An 18,023-nucleotide genomic window follows, 5' to 3' on the forward strand; every position below is an offset into this window, starting at 1 on the left:
CCAATAAGCAGCATCATGATAAACGGAGAAAATATTGAAGTTGTCAAGGATTTCATTTTACTTGGATTCACAGTCGATGCCCGTGGAAACAGCAATAAGAAATCAAATGATGTATTGCTTTGGGCAAATCTGCTGCAAAAGATCTCTTTAAAGTTTTGAAAAGCAAAGATGTCACCTTGAGGACTAAGGTGTGCTTGACCTAAGCCATGGTATTTTCAGTCACCTCGTATGCATGCAAAAGCTGGACAATGAATAAGGAAGACCAGAGAAGAATTAATGCCTTTGAATACTAGTGTTGGCGAAGAATGTTGAATATTCCACGGGCTGACAAAAGTATGAACAAGTCTGTTTTGGAAGAAGTACAGCCGGAGTGCTCCTTGCAAGGGAGGATGGTAAGACTTCATCGCATATACTTTGGACATATTATCAGGAGGGATCAGTCCCTGGAGAAGAACATCATGCTTGGTAAGGTAGAGGGTCAGCAAAAAACTGGAAGACGGTGAGATGGGTTGATACAGTGGCTGCAACAATGGGCTCAAAGAGAGATGATTTTGAGGACGGCGCAGGACTGGGCAGTGTTTGGTTCTGTTATACATAACGTCACTGTTAGTCGAAACCAACTTGATGCCACTTAACCACAACACACCAAAAGAAAGCTGTAGGCCACTATCACTTTGGAATAAACTAAATAAAATAGTAGGAAATCTTATCCAAGGGTATAGTACAACATAACAAAGAAGGGCTCAACATAGAAATGCAATGATGACTCAATATTGAGAAATTGATTGCTGTAAAGCAGAGGGTCCTTGAATTCCAGAACAAGTAGGCCCTCCAGGAATGCTGACATCTGGATTTACCCTTGTCCACTCCCCTTTCCTCCAAATGCTGGGGCTGCAGCCTTATTGGCCAGCTGCCTCCTCTTAGGTAAGCCAAGCCCCTGAGAGCCTCCAAGATGACCCAGGAAAAGGAAACCAAAGCAGTGAGTGAGAGGTGGAGAAAAATTAACAAGACAAAGTGTCTTAGGCTGGGTTCTCTAGAAAACCAAAATCAGTGAAGTATGTGTGTATGTGTGTATGTATCTTGAGAGAAGGATATTTATATCAAAGAAATGGGTCACAAAGTTGTAGAGACTAGAAAGTTCCAAGTCCATGGGTCAGACTAGAGGCTTCTCCTGACTCATGTAGCTGCAGGGACTGGCAAACTCAAGATCAGCAGGTCAGACAGCAGGCATCTAGCTCACAGACTGCAGAGACTGACAAATCCCAAGACTGGCACGTAAGCTGCTAGCTCAAGTCCCAAGAACTGGAGGTCAAATCAAGAGCCAGCTGCAGGATCCAGAGCAAGCAAAAACCAGCAAGGTTTGCCAGAAAATCCACATATATTAGATGCAGGCCACACTTCCAAGGGAACTCCCTTTCAACTGATTGGCTGCTGTCATGGATTGAATTGTGTCCCCCCAAAAAATATGAGTCAATTTTGCTAGTCCATGATTGCCAGTGTTGTGTGAGTGTCCACCATTTTGTCATCTGATGTGATTTTCCTATTTGTTGTAAATCCTACCTCTATGATATTATTGAAGTGGGATTAGCAGCAATTATGTTAGTAAGGTAGGACTCAATCTGCAAGATTAGGTTGTGTCTTAAGCCAATCTCTTTTGAGATATAAAAGAAGTGAGCAGAGAGACGGGAACCTCATTTCCACCAAGCAAGAAGAGCCAGGAGCATGGGTCCTTTGGACCCGGGGTCCTTGCATTGAAAAGCTCCTAGACCATGGGAAGATTGATGAGAAGGACTTTCCCCAGAGCAAGCAGAGAGAGACTTCCCCTGGAGCCGGCACCCTGAATTTGGACTTGTAGCCTTCTAGACTGTGAGAAAATAAATTTATCTTTGTTAAAGCCATCCACTTGCGGTTCTTCTGTTGTAGCAGCTCTAGATAAGTAACACAGCTGCTCCTAGCAGATCTCATCGTGGAGGTGATTAAATTAGATCTCATTATGGAGGCGATTACATCATAACGTAACTGCCAAACCACTAAGAATCATGGCCCAGCCAAACTGACCCGCAACCCTAACCATCACACAAAGCATTAGATATTGAGAGAAATGGGAAGAGTTCATCTTGTGACCCAGTAGTTATAATAATAAGGGAGGGGGTGAGAAGTGCTCTGGGAGGAGGGATATTCAGGTGGACATAGGTGGGAGACACTGGAGGAGGAGAGCAGATTCTGAGACAGGTGTGGAAGGGGTATGAGAGAGAGGCTCAGGTAGCTCCCAGGGAGACACAGGATGGTGAGAGCAGCTTGGGAATGACTACAATTATGAAAGAATCTTTATTAAGGCAGGCCTCACAGGTGGGGGTATAGCTCAGTGGTAGAGCATTTGACTACAGATCAAGAGGTTCCTAGTTCAAATCCAGGTGCCCCTTGTGTTACTTCTCTTTTACTCCCTGAGGCAGCTACTGTAAGTACAGCTCCCTGTTACCCTATAGACTCAGCCTCATGGAGCCAAATTTTCCAACAAATAGTGAAGACTTAAGTGTTCCACTTACAACATTTTTCATAGGTTTCATTCTACCTCCTCAGCCATAATCATTTCCTGGAGTAGAGGGAGTCTGCCCTAATCTTCCTCTGTGTTCCCTTATGTCTAATTATTACCATGATGATTTTCTTTGTTTATACCAAGCTTCTTTCAAAAACCAGAATTGAGGCAGCTTACAATAAAACACGTAATAAAACTCCGGCAATCAAACAACAAAAGGCAAGCGCTGAACGTTTAGGAGAGGAAGTAAATAACTATTCCAGAGAGCCTAGGCTAGGAGAAGTTACTACTGCTACCTATCTCTGAGCTCCTTGGCAACCAAACAGAAGTGAAAACACACCAATTCATCAACCAGGAAAACTATTTTATTAGTGCTGAAAAGAAGCAGATTTTTACATGATAGGTCTATATGGATGGACCATTGGTCAGATGATTGTTATTGCCAGGGCAGCCATGTACAGGTTGTGAATTACACAACTCCATCAATTACATAGTGCCCTGGAGTTTTGTGACACAACAACCCTGGATATTGGCCATATTTTACCCGTTTTACAAAAAAAAAAAAAAAGTAGGAAGTTAACAACTCAATACACATTCTCTTCCCTAGTAATAGAATGTTATGGAACCATCACCACTATTTCCAAATTTTCATCCCCCCAAACAGAAACTCCGTACCCCTTAATCAATGTCTTCTCATCCCCCCCCCCTTCACCTACCCCTAATAACCACTAAGTAACTTTTGTCTTTATGCATTTGCCTACTCTAGATATTTCTTGAAATGTGCCCTGGTGGCATGATAGCTAAGCATTCAGCTGCTGCTAATCAAAAGATCGGTGGTTGGAACCTACCAGCCACTCCCTGAGGGAAAAGACCTGGTGATCTGCTTCCCTAAAGATTACCTACAAAATCCTATGGGGCAGTTCTACTCTGTCATATGGGGTCAATATGAGGTGGAATCGATTCCACAGCACACAAAAACAACAGATATTTCATATAAGTGAGATCATACAATGCTTATTCTTTTGTATCAGACTTCATTCACTCAGTATAATGTTTTCGAGGTTCATCCATGTTGTAGCATGTATCAGAGCTTCTCTTTATGGATGAGCACTATTCCACTGTATGGAGAAAAAGGAGCCCTGGCAGAGCAGTGATTAAAGTGCTCACGGGAGAAAGATGTGGCAATCTGTTTCCGCAAAGATTTATAGCCTTGGAAACCCTCTGGGGCAGTTCTTCTCTGACCTGCAGGGTTATTATGAGTCAGAATGGCTCAATGGCAATGGGTTTCATTTGGATTTGGTATCAATAGACTACATTTTATTTACCTACATTTATTCATCTGTTGATGGACAGTTGGGTTGTTTCTACCTTTTGGCTATTGTGAATAGAGCTGCAGTAAACATGGATGCACGAGTGTCTGAGTCCCTGCTTTCAGTTCTTTTGGGTGTATGCTTAGGGGTGAAATTGCTGGGTCATATAATAACAATTCTATGTTTAACTTTTGGAGGAACCACCACACTGTTTTCCATAATGAATGCACTATTTTACAGGCCCACCAACAAGGGATGAAGGCTCCAAGTTATCCAAATCCTCACCAGTACTTGTTATTTTCCATTTTCTGATAATAGGCATCCTAGAAGGAGTGAAGTGGTATCACGTCGGTTTAGGTTTGCATTTCCCATGGGTTCATGTAGACAGTCCTATAGACTGGTTTCTTCTCAGAGTCTTGAGTTTCCTTCTTTCTCGTTTGCTCCGGATGAATAGAGACCAGTAGTTGTATCTTAGGTGGACACTCTGCAAATCTTCTTTGATGAAATATCTATTCAATTTCTTTGCCCATTTTTTAATTGGATAGTTTGTCTTTTTGTTGTTAAATAATTTTAATATTAATTACATGTTGAAATGATCATTTTTTTTTCTAAAAGTGAACACTCTGCTTTACAAATAATGTGGTTGGCTGGAAGCTTTTGCCACTGTCTTAATTTTTTTTAAAAACAAATTAGTTTCTCATTAAACAATTAATACACGTATTGTTTTATGACATTGGTTGCCCACCCCACAACACGTCAACACTCTCCACTTCTCGACCTTGGGTTCCTGCTATCATCTTTCCTGTCCCCTCCTGCCTTCTTGTCCTTGCCCCTGGACTGGTGTGCCCATTTAGTCTTCTTTTGTTTTATGGGTCTGTCTAATCTTTAGCTGAAGGGTGATTCTCAGGAGAGACTTCAGTACTGAGTTAAAAGGGTATCCAGGGGCCATACTCTCGGGGTTTCTCCAGTCTGTGTCAGACCAGTGAGTCTGGTGAAATATTATATTAGATATATCGGCTTAAATAAAGTATGTCATTAAAATTAATTTCAACAATTTTTTCTTAACATGGTTATTAGAAAATACAAAATGATATATGTAGCTTATATTTGTAGCTCACATTATATTTTTATTGGACAGTGCTGGTCTAGAAGATGAAGCATGATCTTAGGATGTAAACCCTAAGTGGTGTCATCAACCAATGGGGAAAGGATAGACCACACAAAAAATCGTGCTGGGATAATTGACTTCCTAAGGAAAAACGTCACATACAATCCCTACCTCACTTCATTTAAAAAAAAAAAACAAACGTATAAAGACCTAAATATGAAATAAAACTTTTATAAGGATTTATGTATAACTCAGGAAAGAATTTCATAAACACAACCCCAAAAGCACAAAATATAAAAGATATATACGAGTACATCAAAACTTAAATTTTTATATGACAAAAAATTCCATAAACAAGAGACTCAAAATTTTGCAACACATATGATAGAAATTGGATATGTACCTAGTATATACAAAGAACTCATATGGATCAATCCTATAGACATATAAAATTTTTTTTTTTTTTTAACTAGGGTCAAATCATAGCATGTACCAGAGGGAAGCATACACACTATAACTCAGGAAGAAATGGCTTACACACCTAAAAAAAATGCAAGGTTTTGCTAATATATATCAGCAGAAACCTGATGAATATGTGAGGAAGTGGATTCTAAGCGTGTTAGACCAAATAGGGTAGAATATAACACTAGCTGAATTCATTGACATGGGTGCATTTACTAGGTACTATGAATTTAATGCGTTAGCTAGTGCAACTGGAGATGGCTGTAACAGCTTACTTGGTTGGTTGGCTGTAACTTGGACTCAACAGTGGTTTACACTTAAAGAAGTTAGGGCACAAGAGTTTCCCTGGCATGGTGTGAAGGGAATCTAAAGGTTTGGGAAGACCAAAGTATTGGACTGGATTTATCAGTGTGATTTGCATATCCAGTCCCCAACTATGATCCACAAGAAGGCCCAGAAGGTATTAAGACATATATTACAACCCACCTGGATCAAAGGAGAATGAAGAACACCAAGGATACAAGGTAATTATGAGCCCAAGAGACAGAAAGGGCCACATAAACCAGGGACTACATCAGCCTGAGACCAGAAGAACTAGATGGTGCCCAGCTACAACCAATGACTGCCCTGACAGGGAACACAACAGAGAACCCCTGAGGGAGCAGGAGAGCAATGGGATGCAGACCCCAAATTCTCGTAAAAAGACCAGACTTAATGGCCTGACTGAGACTAGAAGGACCCCGGTGGTCATGGCCCCCAGACCTTCTGCTGGCCCAGGACAGGAACCATTCCCAAAGCTGACACTTCAGACATGGATTGGACTGGACAATGGGTTGGAGAGGGATGCTGGTGAGGAGCGAGCTTCTTAGATCAGGTGGACACCTCAGACTATGTTGGCATCTCTCCCTGGAGGGGAGATGAGAGGGTAGAGGGGTTTAGAAGCTGGCAAAATGGACATGAAATGAGAGAGTGAAGGGAGGGAGCAGGCTGTCTCATTAGGGGGAGAGCAAACGGGAGTATGTAGCAAGGTATATGTAAGTTTGTGTGTGAGAGATTGACTTGGTTTGTAAGCTTTCACTTAAAGCACAATAAAAATTAAAAAAAAAAAATCTAACCCCTATACCTGTGGTTATAACCCCATTTGAGAATGGGTTTTCTTTGTTAAGAGGCCATAGCAGTGTAGGATGTGTTTTAAGCCAATCACCACTGAGATCTAAAAAAAGCAGATGAGCACACAGAAGCAGCAGAGATGGGGGAAGACAGAGTCCAAGCCTCACAGAGGTTTCCAAGGAACCAGGAAACAGAAGCTGAAGAGACAAGGACCTTCCCCCAAAACTAACAGAAAAAGCCTTCCCCTAGAGCCGGCACCCTGAATTCAAAATTTTCACCTCCTAAACTGTGAAAAAATAAATTTCTGTTTGTTAAAGCTAAAAAAAAAAAAAGACACATTAGTGAGGTGATAGCTTGCATCCTTGAGAAGCTCTATAGTTGCTCACTTTTGTTGGCCAGGTAGGACTGTAGGGGATGCCACAAATAAGATGGTCTCTCTGATTTAAATGGGGATGGTGGGATGCCAGAGTAGCAGAGGTCAAGTGGCAGCACTTACCCACCAAAGACAAGGTGGACGCACCTAGCATAAAAGGGAAGAGGGATGTATGTGTAATCATACTGCCTCACCCTGCAAATCTCTTTGATGGTGGTCAATTGATCACAGTGTTCCTAGGAATGAAATAGATGGGCAGCCTACTAAAGTATTGCTTGACCTATATAACAGGAGAAACGCTACATCTGGCAGCAAAAAACCTGACTTGAATTGCCCCAGTGGAGAGTCACAGCCTCTCATTCAGTTTCTAGACCAAGGTCAATTCACAGACACAAAGTCCGTGAGGAGGCTGGATGAGGCTGGTTTTGTGAGTGAAATGCTGTAAACTGGAGTCACTGGTGTTACTGGAGTGAGCTGTCACTCCTGGGGTTACACTGACAGGAACACATGCAGACAGGAAACAAGTACTATTTTCCTCCTCCAGCCCTCCAGTGCCTCTCAAGTGCCCGGCTGGCAGGACCAATCGGGAAACCACCTGACAAAGAAGAACTGTGGGGTGCAGAGTCCCAGAACTAGCATCACAAGGCAGAGGACGAAGGGCAAGTTTGGAGTTTAAAGGTAATAATTTCTTCAATCAGTACATCAGAACATTTATCTCAACCATCAGAGAAAGCAACTGAATATATATGGAGATGATGGCAAACAGAGAGGAGGTCAGCATGGCCCTAGAGTGTGGCTTTGTGGGAAGAACTATGATCCAGTTTTCAGACACGTGAGTATGGGTCTTATCTTTGAGAAGTTGCATGCTTGGCCAGGCCATTGGTCATTTGGCATCTCTGTTTTCAGGTGCTCAGCACAAAACAAAACAAACAAAAACCAATGTAGATGTCACAATAGACCCTTCCAGCTGTCAGGTGAGTGCTCCCCCACATTACTGTCCTCACCCGGGGACTGAGGATGAGGAAGTTGCAGGGCTGAAGAAGAAGTGAACCTGATGCTGCCTCTCAGATAGGGAGATGGGTTAGCTGGAAAGCCAGCCTGGTTGCTCTAAGGAAACCTATCCTGAAGGAGCATCTGTGCCAGAGTCTGAGGGTGTGGCTGCACAGGGAAAGACTGTTGTCCCTAACTAGCATAGCAGGTGTCCCAGTGGCATAGTGGTTAAGAGCTTGGCTGCTAACCAAGAGGCTGGCAGTTCAAACCTACCAGCCACTCCTTGGAAACCTATGGGGCAGTTCTACTCTGTCCTATAGGGTCGCTATGAGTCAGAATCAACTAGATGGTACCTAAGAACAACAACAGCATTTCAGGGGGTATAGCTCACAGGTAGAACCTTTGACATCAGATCAAGAGATCCCCAGTTCAAATCTGTGTGCCCCCTAGCTTTTTAGTCAATAAACTCGTAAAAGAGTTCCAGTCTCCTCTCCCCTTACAGAGTCTTTCTGCAAAGAGCAAGAAGTCAGAGGACACCGTTCCCTCACTGAGCAGAGCAGCTCAACCTCAGGTGATGTGCTCATCCCAGCCACTACTACTGTGGTCTTCCCACTCTTCTTTCACTGGTCTCCATGCTCTGCAATGTGTGATTTGAGCTTCTGGCTGAGTGTGAAGACTCTGTCCTTAGAAGGCAGTCAGAGAAATCTGAGATCACCTACAAAACCAATAAAAAGAAAAACCCAAACCCACGGCCATCAAGTCAATTCTGACTCACAGCAACCCTACAGGACAAAGTAGAACTGACCCATAGAGTTTCCAAGGAGCAACTGGTGGATTTGAAGGGCCGTTACACCTACCAGGTAGTGATAACTCAACTGCTGGATGATTTGTCAACAGTGGCAAGCAAAGCCAGAAGATAGTTCAATAACACTTTCAATATGTTGAAAGAAAATAACAGCCGAGTTAGAATTCAATTCCTAGCAAAACTATTGCTCGTGAACAGACAAAGCTTAGAGAGTTTACCACCAACAAACCCTCACTAGAGAAAATTCTGAAATAAATACTTTGAGGAGAAGTAAAATGATCCCAGATGGGAGACCTGAGATACAAAGAAATTTTGAACAAATAAATTGGCATATATACAGTAATTCTAAAAGTTATTGATAATATACAACAATATTATTGCCTAACTTGTAACTTTTTAAAAGATAGAACTAAAATACTGATTAACAATAACATGGAAAGAAAGGGGCACTAAAGTGTCATAGGTCTTTCTATAATTTGGGAAAAGACTATACGTACGCTTAGGCTGAATCTTAGGCTGGGTTCTCTAGAGAAGCAAAACCAGTAAAGCTTATAAATATATATGTAGAGAGATTTATATCAAGGAAATGGCTCACGCGGTTGTGGAGGCTGGAACATCCCAAGTCCATGGATCAGGACAGAGGCTTCTCCTTATTTACGTAGCCACAGAGGCTGGCAAACCCAAGATCGGCAGATCAGAGAGCAGTGCTGTTGCTCACGGGCTGTGAAGATCCTTGAATCCCAAGATTGGCAGGCAAGACTGCAGGTAACCTGCCAGCTCAAGCCCCAAGAACTGTAGGTCAGACAAAGAGAAGCCAGCTGCAGGATCCAGAGTGAGCAAAAGCCACAAGCCTTGCCAGAATGTCTGCTTATATTTGATGCAGGCCACAAACCCAAGGAAACTCCCTTTCAACTGATTGGCTACTCACAGCAGATCCCATCATGGAGGTGATCACATATGTCAAATCTCATCATGGAAGTGATCACAACATCATACAACTGCCAAACCACTGAGAATAATGGCCGACCCAAGTTGACACACAATCTTAACCATCACAGTATTGATTATCCATAGACTTTTAAAATTTGCGTGCAGAAACTTCTAGTACATCATTTAAAAAATTGTAGTTTTTGCCAAATAAATGTGGGTAAGAGAATGGAGGATATGGGCTAGTAGAAAAAAATGAAATGAGAAAAATCCCAGTTAATTCAAAAGAAGGCAAGAGACCAAAAAAAAAAAAAAAAAAAAATCACAGAAACATGAGACAAATGGAATGCAGATAGGTGAAAAAATCCTGATATATTAGTAATTATATATAAAAAAAAGAAATATAATGCAGTATTAATAATGTATTATAATGACGTCTGCAAAGAGCTGGAGATAGAAAACCAAAAGGGAAGAACATGCTCAGCATTTCTCAAGCTGAAAGAACTGAAGAAAAAATTCAAGCCTCAAGTTGCAATATTGAAGGATTCTACGGCGAAAATTATGGATATTATCCTATCAATGACAGAGTTGTACTTCAGGACAGATCTTGAAATGTTCTTTTTGATGATGAACGTAACACCATTCCTCTTCAATTTGTCATTCCCGGCGTAGTAAACCATATGATTGTCTGATTCAAAATGGCCAATACCAGTCCATTTCAGCTCAGTAACACCTAGGATATTGATCTTTATGTGTTTCATTTCATTTTTTATTATTTATTTTAAATTGTTTTCTTGATTTCTTATTATTGTAATGTGTTTCTAGTACTGAGAAATGCCTAATAAATAAAAAATAAAAATTTGAAAATATGATTACCAGCGGCAATGTCCTTAGAGGAAATTTTAAAGTAGGAAAAGTTACTTTTATGAGTCTCCACTTCAACTCGCATAAACTCTGAAGGAACAATTTTTACTTTTTTTAATTTCATTTTTGATGGCTTCCAATTTTCCTAGATGGATACTTTGTAGATTCCACATTCCAATTATTAATGGATGTTTGCAGCTGTTTCTTTCATTGAGTTGTGCCACATCAGGAAATGAAGGTCCCAAAAACTTGACACCATCCACGTCGTTAAGATCCACTCTATTTTAAGGAGGCAGCTCTTCCCCAGTCATATTTTGAGTACCTTCCAACCTGAGGGGCTCATTTTCCCATACTATATCAATGTTCCACAACTATTCACAACATTTCCACTGGTCATTTTTTTCAGAAGTAGATTGTCAGGTCCTTCTTTCTAGCCTGTCTTAGTCTGGGAGCTCCCCTGAAACCTGTTCACCAAGGGTGACCCTGCTGGTATTTGAAATACTTGTGGCAAAGTTTTCCAGTATCACAGCAACACACAAGTCACCACAGTACAACAAGCTGAAACACATGGTGGAATGAAAAAGTAGATTTACCCAAAGTTATGTTTTTCTTTTTATGGTTTTGCCAAGCATAACAGAGTAAGGGAATGGAGGGTATATGCAAGGGTATGGTTATAATAATGTATCATGGAATATTGACAAATAAAGAAGGAGTGAGGGACAGTGAAAATTCAGTAGGATTGATGGATGGAAAGTCCTTCCGGAAAATGGAGAAAGGACTGTTGGGTGCATGGTAATGGAGAGTGCTTTGGAAAGGTTGAAGATGTTTCACAGATGGAAGCTGACAGAGTCCCATGCAATTGTAATAATACCTTGCTTTCCTAGACATCCTTAATTTCATCAGTAGAAGTGACAGAGGAGCCTGAGATCCTAAGTAGTGGTCTGAAAGTGAAACATGTGAAATTTAGATTATGGAGAGGTTGTAGTTATTGGTAGTGACAGAGTCTAAAGAATTACCTACCATAGAAGGGATGACTGAAGTAAAGGATCACTGGAGGAGAGGAGTTTGAGAACCAACAGGCTGGGTCGGAAGGAGTGAAATTGTGTCATAAGCCAAGATCATCAAGAAATGGGGGGAAGTGACTGCCGGCTGGTGGTGGTGTTAGGTGCGGTCTAATCAGTTCTGACTAATAAAGAACTTAGGTACAACAGAAACACTGCCCGGTCCTGTGCTGTCCTCAAAATCATTGTTATGCTTGACTCTATTGGTGCAGCCACTGTGTCAATCCACCTTGCTGAGGGTCTTCCTCTTTTTTGTTGACCCTCTACTTTATCAAGCATGATATTCTTCTACATGGATTGGTCCTTCCTGATAACATGTCCAAAGTACATGAGACAAAATCTCTCCATCCTTGCTTCTAAGGGGCATCCTGGCTGAAATTGTTCCAAGACAGATTTGTTCATTCTTCTGGCGGTTCATGGTACATTCAATACTATTCACCAAAACCGTAATACAAAGGCATGAATTCTTCAGTCTTATTCATTGTCCAGCTTTCACAGCATATGAGGTGACTGAAAATGCCATGGTTTGGGTCAGGCACACCTTAGTCCTCAAAGTGACACCTTTGCTTTTTAACACTTCAAAGAGGTCTTCTGCAGGAGGTTAGCCCAATGTAATACATCCTTTGATTTCTTGACTGCTGCTTCCATGGGTGTTGATTGTGGATCCAAGTATAATGAAGTTCTTGACAACTGCAATCTTTTCTCTCTTTATCATGATGTTGCTTATTGGTCCAGTTGTGATGATTTTTGTTTTCTTTATGTTGAGGTACAATCCATCCTGAAGGCTGTAGTCTTTGATCTTCATCAGTAAGTGCTTCAAGCCCTCTTCACTTATGGCAAGCAAGGTTGTGTTATTTGCATAATGCAGATTGTTAATGAGTCTTCCTTCAATCCCAGTGCCCCATTCTTCTTCATACAGTACAGCTACTCGGATTATTTTTTCAGCATACAGATTGAACAATTATGGTGCAAGGATACAACCCTGACACACACTTTTCCTTGTTTTAAACCACGAAGTATCCCCTTGTTTTGTTTGAATGACTGCCTCTTGGTTTATGTACAGGTTCTGCAGGAGCACAATTAAGTATTCTGGAATTCCCATTCTTTGCAATGTTATCCATAATTTGTTATGATCCACACAGTCAATGCCTTTTCATAGTCAATAAAACACAGGTAAACATCTTTCTGGTATTTTCTGCTTTCAGCCATGATCCATCTGTCATGAGCAATATATCCCCAATTCCACATCCTCTTCTGAATCAGGTTTGAATTCTGGCAGTTCCCTGATGATGTACTGCTGCAACCGCTTTTGAATGATCTCTAGCAAAATTTTGCTTGCATGTGATATTAATAATATTATTTGATAATTTCTGCATCCTGTTGGATCACCTTTCTTTGGAATGGGCACAAATATGGATCTCCTCCAGTCAGTTGGCCAGGTAGCTGTCTTCCAAATTTCTTGACATAGATGAGTGAGCACCTCCACTGCTGCATCCGTTTGTTGAAACATCTCAATTAGTATTCTGTCAATTCCTGGAGCATTGTTTTTCTTCAATGCCTTCAGTGCAGCTTGGACCTCTTCCTTCAGTACCATCAATTTTTTATCACATATTACATCCTGAAATGGTTGAATGTCGACCAATTCTTTTCGGTACGGTGACTCTGTATTTTCTTTCCAACTTCTTTTAATACTTCCTGCATCATTCAATATTTTCCCCATAGAACCCTTCAGTATTGCAACTTGAGACTTGAATTTTTTCTTCAGTTCATTCAGCTTGAAAAATGTTCTTCGCTTTTGGTTTTCTAACCCCAGGTCTTCGTACATTTCATTATAATACTTAACTTTGTCTTCTTGAGCCACCCTTTGAAAGCTTCTGTTCAGCTCTTTTACTTCATTTCTTCCCTTTGCTTTAGCAAGGGAAGAGAAAGTTTCAAAGTCTCTTCTGACATCCATTTTTATCTTTTCTTTCTTTCCTGTCTTTTTAATGACCTTTTGTTTCTTCATGTATGATGCCCTTGATGTCCTTCCACAACTCCTCTGGTCTTCAGTCGTTAGTGTTCAACACATCATATGTATTCTCGAGATGGGCTCCAAATTGCAGTGGGATATACTCAAGGTTATATTTTGGCACTTGTGGACTTGCTCTAATTTTCTTCAGCTTCAACTTAAACTCGAATATGAGCAATTGATGATCTTTTCCTCAATTGGCCCCGGCCTTTTTCTGACTAATGATATTGAGCTTCTCCATCATCTCTTTCCACAGATGTAGTTGGTTTGACTCCTTTGTATTCCATCTGGTGAGGTCTACATGAATAGTCGCCATTTATGTTGTTGAAAAAAAACTATTTGCTATGAATAAGTCATTAGTCTTGTAAAATTCTGCCATGCAATCTCTGGTATCATTTCTGTCACCAAGGCCGTATCTTCCAACTACTGATCCTTCTTTGTTTCCAACTTTTACATTCTAATCACTAGTAATTATGAATGTGCTTGATTGCATGTTTGATCAATTTCAGACTGCAGATGTTGGTAAAAATCTTTAATTTCTTCATCTTTGACCTTAGCAGTTGGTGCATAAATTTGAATAATAGCCATATTAACTGGTCTTCCTTGTAGGCAAATGGATATTATCCTATCACTGACAATATTGTAGTTCAGGATAGATCTCGAAATGGTCTTTTTAACAACGAGTGCAACATCATTCCTCTTGAGAGTGGGGCTGAGGAAATGAGACATTCAGAGAGAGAAAGTGAAGTCCTCACATGACCACCAAGGGCAAGATCACCAGGTACAGAGTGGGCTAGGTTAACTTAATGGGCCTCTTTACTGAGATATAACCCTAGTAGCTTTTATCTGGATAACTGTAGGGGTGCTCCTTGGTGGTGGTCTTGATCTAGACCCTAAGTTTTTACCACAGACAAAACACATTACTTTGATGGCCAAATGTAGGGAGAAGAAGCAGAAATTCCAGCATCTGCTTCAGTGATTTAAAAGGTTGACTAAGTAGGCGGCACTCACATTTGCCACGACTCATCTGTCAGTACCATCAAGGCTCCAGGGATAGATGGAATACCAGTTGAGATGTTTCAAAAAAATGGATACAATGCTGGAAGCACTCACTTATCAATGCCAAGAAATTTGGAAGACAGTTAACTGGCCAACCAACTGAAAGATATCCATATTTGTGCCCATTCCAAAGAAAAATGATCCAACAGAATTTGGAAATTATCAAACAATATCATGCAAATAAAATTTTGCCAAAGATAATTTAAAATGTTGCAGCAGTACATCGACAAAGAACTGCCAGAAATTCAGGCCAGATTCAGAAGAGGGCATGGAACGGGAGATATCATTGCTGATGTCCCATGTCCACCCTGGCTGAAAGCAGAGGACATCAGGAAGACATTTACCTGTGTTTTATTGACTATGCAAAGGCAATGGACTGTGTGGATCATAGCAAACTATGGGTAACATTGGAAAGAATGGGTATAATTGTGTTAATGTGGAACCTGTACATAGACCAAGGGCACTTGTTCGAACAGAACAAGGGGATACCGTGTGGTTGAAATTCAGGAAAGGTGTACTTCAGGGTTGTATCCTTTCACCATACTTATTTAGTCTGTATGCTGAGCAAATAATCCGAGAAGCTGGACTATATGAAGAATAGGGCATCCAGATTCGAAGAAGGCTCATTAACAAGCTGTGATATGTAGATGACACAACCTTGTTTGCCAAAAGTGAAGAGAACTTGAAGCACTTACTGATGAAGAGCAAAGACAACAGCCTTCAGTATGGATTGTACCTCAACATAAAGAAAACAAAATCCTCACAACTGGACCAATAAGCAACATCACGATAAACAGAGAAAAGGTTGAAGTTGGAAAGGATTTCATTTTACTGGGATCCATAACCAACACGCATCGAAGCAGAAGTCAAGAAATCAGAGGACGCATTGCATTGGGCAAATCTGCCGCCAAAGACCTCTTAAAAGCAAAGATGTCATTTTGCTCCTGACCTAAGCCATGGTATTTTTAATTGTCTCATACGCATGTGAAAGCTGGACAATGAATAAGGGAGACAGAAGAATTGATGCCTTTGAATTATGCTGTTGGTGAAAAATATTGAATATACCATGGACTGCTGGAAGAATGAACAAGTCTGTCTTGGAGAAAGTACAGCCAGAATCCTCCTTAGAAGCAAGGATGGCCAGACTTCTTCACACATACTTTGGACATGTTATCAGGAGGGAGAAGTCCCTGGAAAAGAAAGGACATCATGCTTGGTAATGTAGAGAGTCAGTGAAGAAGAAGAAGACTCTGAAGGAGATGGATTGACGTAGTGGCTGCAACAATGGACCCCAGCATAGCAACAATTGTGAGGATGGTGCAGGACTGGGCAGTGTTTTTTCCTTTGTAAATACGGTTGCTATGAGTTGGAACTTAACAGCAACAACTGGGTTTAAACTGGGGACCTCTTGACCTGCAGTCAAATGCTCAATCCCTTAGCTACAGCCCGCATACAAATGTCCTCTCATTAACACCCTTTCACCCAAAGCACTGTACCAGGATATCTACATATCTGTACTGTTTTTCTCCATATCCCTGGAGCTGGCAAATCGTCTCCACTGTAGCTAGCTCACCTTTCTTCCCCTCTCCAGCCTTCTACCCTCCTCTTCCTCAGGTCGTGATAAGGGCACCAGCCTCGCTAGTGGAAAGGACATTAGAGTCTCTGCTACCGCACTCCCTGAGCCTCGCAGACAGGTGTCAGGACAGGAGCTGTTAGTCCTGGGTCTTCAGTGCACACACAGCCCAGGGAGTTTCCTCTGCCCCCTCCACGGCCTCAGGAGTTGCTCATCCTTCCCCTTGCTCATTCATTCACTGACTCCTCAAACATTTGTGGTGCATGTGTTGTGTGCCAGACCTGTTCCTCAAAGAGTCTTTTTTTTTTTTTTTTAAGATGCTGTAGCAGTTTAATTTTTTAAAATAATGTTTTATTGTGTTTTTGGTGAGATTTTACACAGAAAATTAGGTTATTAGATTCGCACTGAACAATTTCTATACATATTGTTCAGTGTCATTTGTTACATTTTTCACAATGTGTCAACATTCTCATTATTCCTATTCTGTTTGTTTTATTTCCAATAATGTAGCTTCCCTACCCCCCTCCTCTTACCTTCTCATCTTTGCTTTAGGGTAAATGTTGACCATTTGTTCTTATACAGGTTTGCTTTTTTTTTTTTTTTTTTTTAAGAGCACAGTGATATTGTTTATTTTATGAACTAATCTGTTATTTAGCTGAAAGGTGACTTCCAGGAATGGTTTCAATTCCAGGGTTAAAGGGTGTCTCTGGGAGACAGTGTCAGGGGTTTATCTGGTCTCCATTGGTTCAGTAAGTCTGGCCTTTTTTAAGAAGTTGAGTTTTGTTCTACGTTTTTCTCCCATTCTGTCCAGGACCCTCTATTGTGTCCCTGGTCAGAATGGTTGGTAGTGGTAGCCGGGCATCGTCTAGTTCTTATTGTCTCAGGATAGATGAGGCCATGGGCTATTAGTCCTTCAGAGTAGATTATTCTTTGAGTCTTTGGTTTCCTTCTTTCTCTTTTGCCCCAGATGAGCAGAGATCAATAGCTGTATCTTAAATGGCTGCTTTTCAGACTCCAGATGCTACTCACCAGACTAGGATGTAGAACATAAACTTTATGAACAATGTTATGCCAATTGACCAAGTTGTCCCACAAGGCTATGGTCCTAAGCCTTCAAACCAATACCGCATGGTATTTGCCTATGTCTAGGAAGTATCAGTAACTATGACCCCTATGTGCTTTATAATATATATAAATATACATGCAGAACAGAAAACATATATACAGCTATGCCTACAGATACACCTTTATGTGCACACATACCTTCCTATACACGTATATACATACTTATCTACGTATGTAGCTAAATATATATATTTTTGGTTGATATTGCTGTTGTTGCAAAATTGCATATGTTACAGGATTTACCAAAAATGTCCCTTATTCTTGCGTACTTTTCAGTGTCATCATTTACCTTAGTCAAGTTGTGCGGACTTCACCTGCATTTGGTATTTCCTTTCCCATCACCAAAAATAAAAATTGTCTATTGTTTTATGCTAGGTTCTTTAGAGAAGCAAAACCAGGATAGCATATAAAAATATATAGAGAGGGATTTATATTAAGGAAATGGCTCATGAGGTTGTAGAGGCTGGAACGTCCCAAGTCCGTGGGTCAGGCTGGAGGCTTCTCCCGATTCACGTAGCTGCAGGGGCTGGCGAACTCAAGATCAGCATGTCAGCTGCTAGCTCAAGTCCCAAAAACCAGAGGTCAGACGAACAGGAGCCAGCTGCAGGATCCAGAGCAAGGAGAAGTCTGCGAACTTTGCCAGAAAGTCCACCTATATTGGATGCAGGCCACGCCCCCAAGGAAACTCCCTTTCAATTGATTGGCCACTCAC

General features: G+C 41.1%; 1 non-coding gene across 1 annotated transcript; it reads left to right on the forward strand.

The window, feature by feature from the left end:
• The first annotated feature begins 2,351 nt into the window (after positions 1 to 2,351).
• TRNAC-ACA (transfer RNA cysteine (anticodon ACA)) lies at positions 2,352 to 2,423 on the forward strand. The gene has a single exon. It is a non-coding gene; the product is annotated as a tRNA-Cys (tRNA).
• Positions 2,424 to 18,023: the final 15,600 nt, after the last annotated feature.

Source organism: Elephas maximus, chromosome 8 (assembly GCF_024166365.1).
Source record: "Elephas maximus indicus isolate mEleMax1 chromosome 8, mEleMax1 primary haplotype, whole genome shotgun sequence".
Lineage (NCBI taxonomy): Eukaryota > Metazoa > Chordata > Mammalia > Proboscidea > Elephantidae > Elephas > Elephas maximus.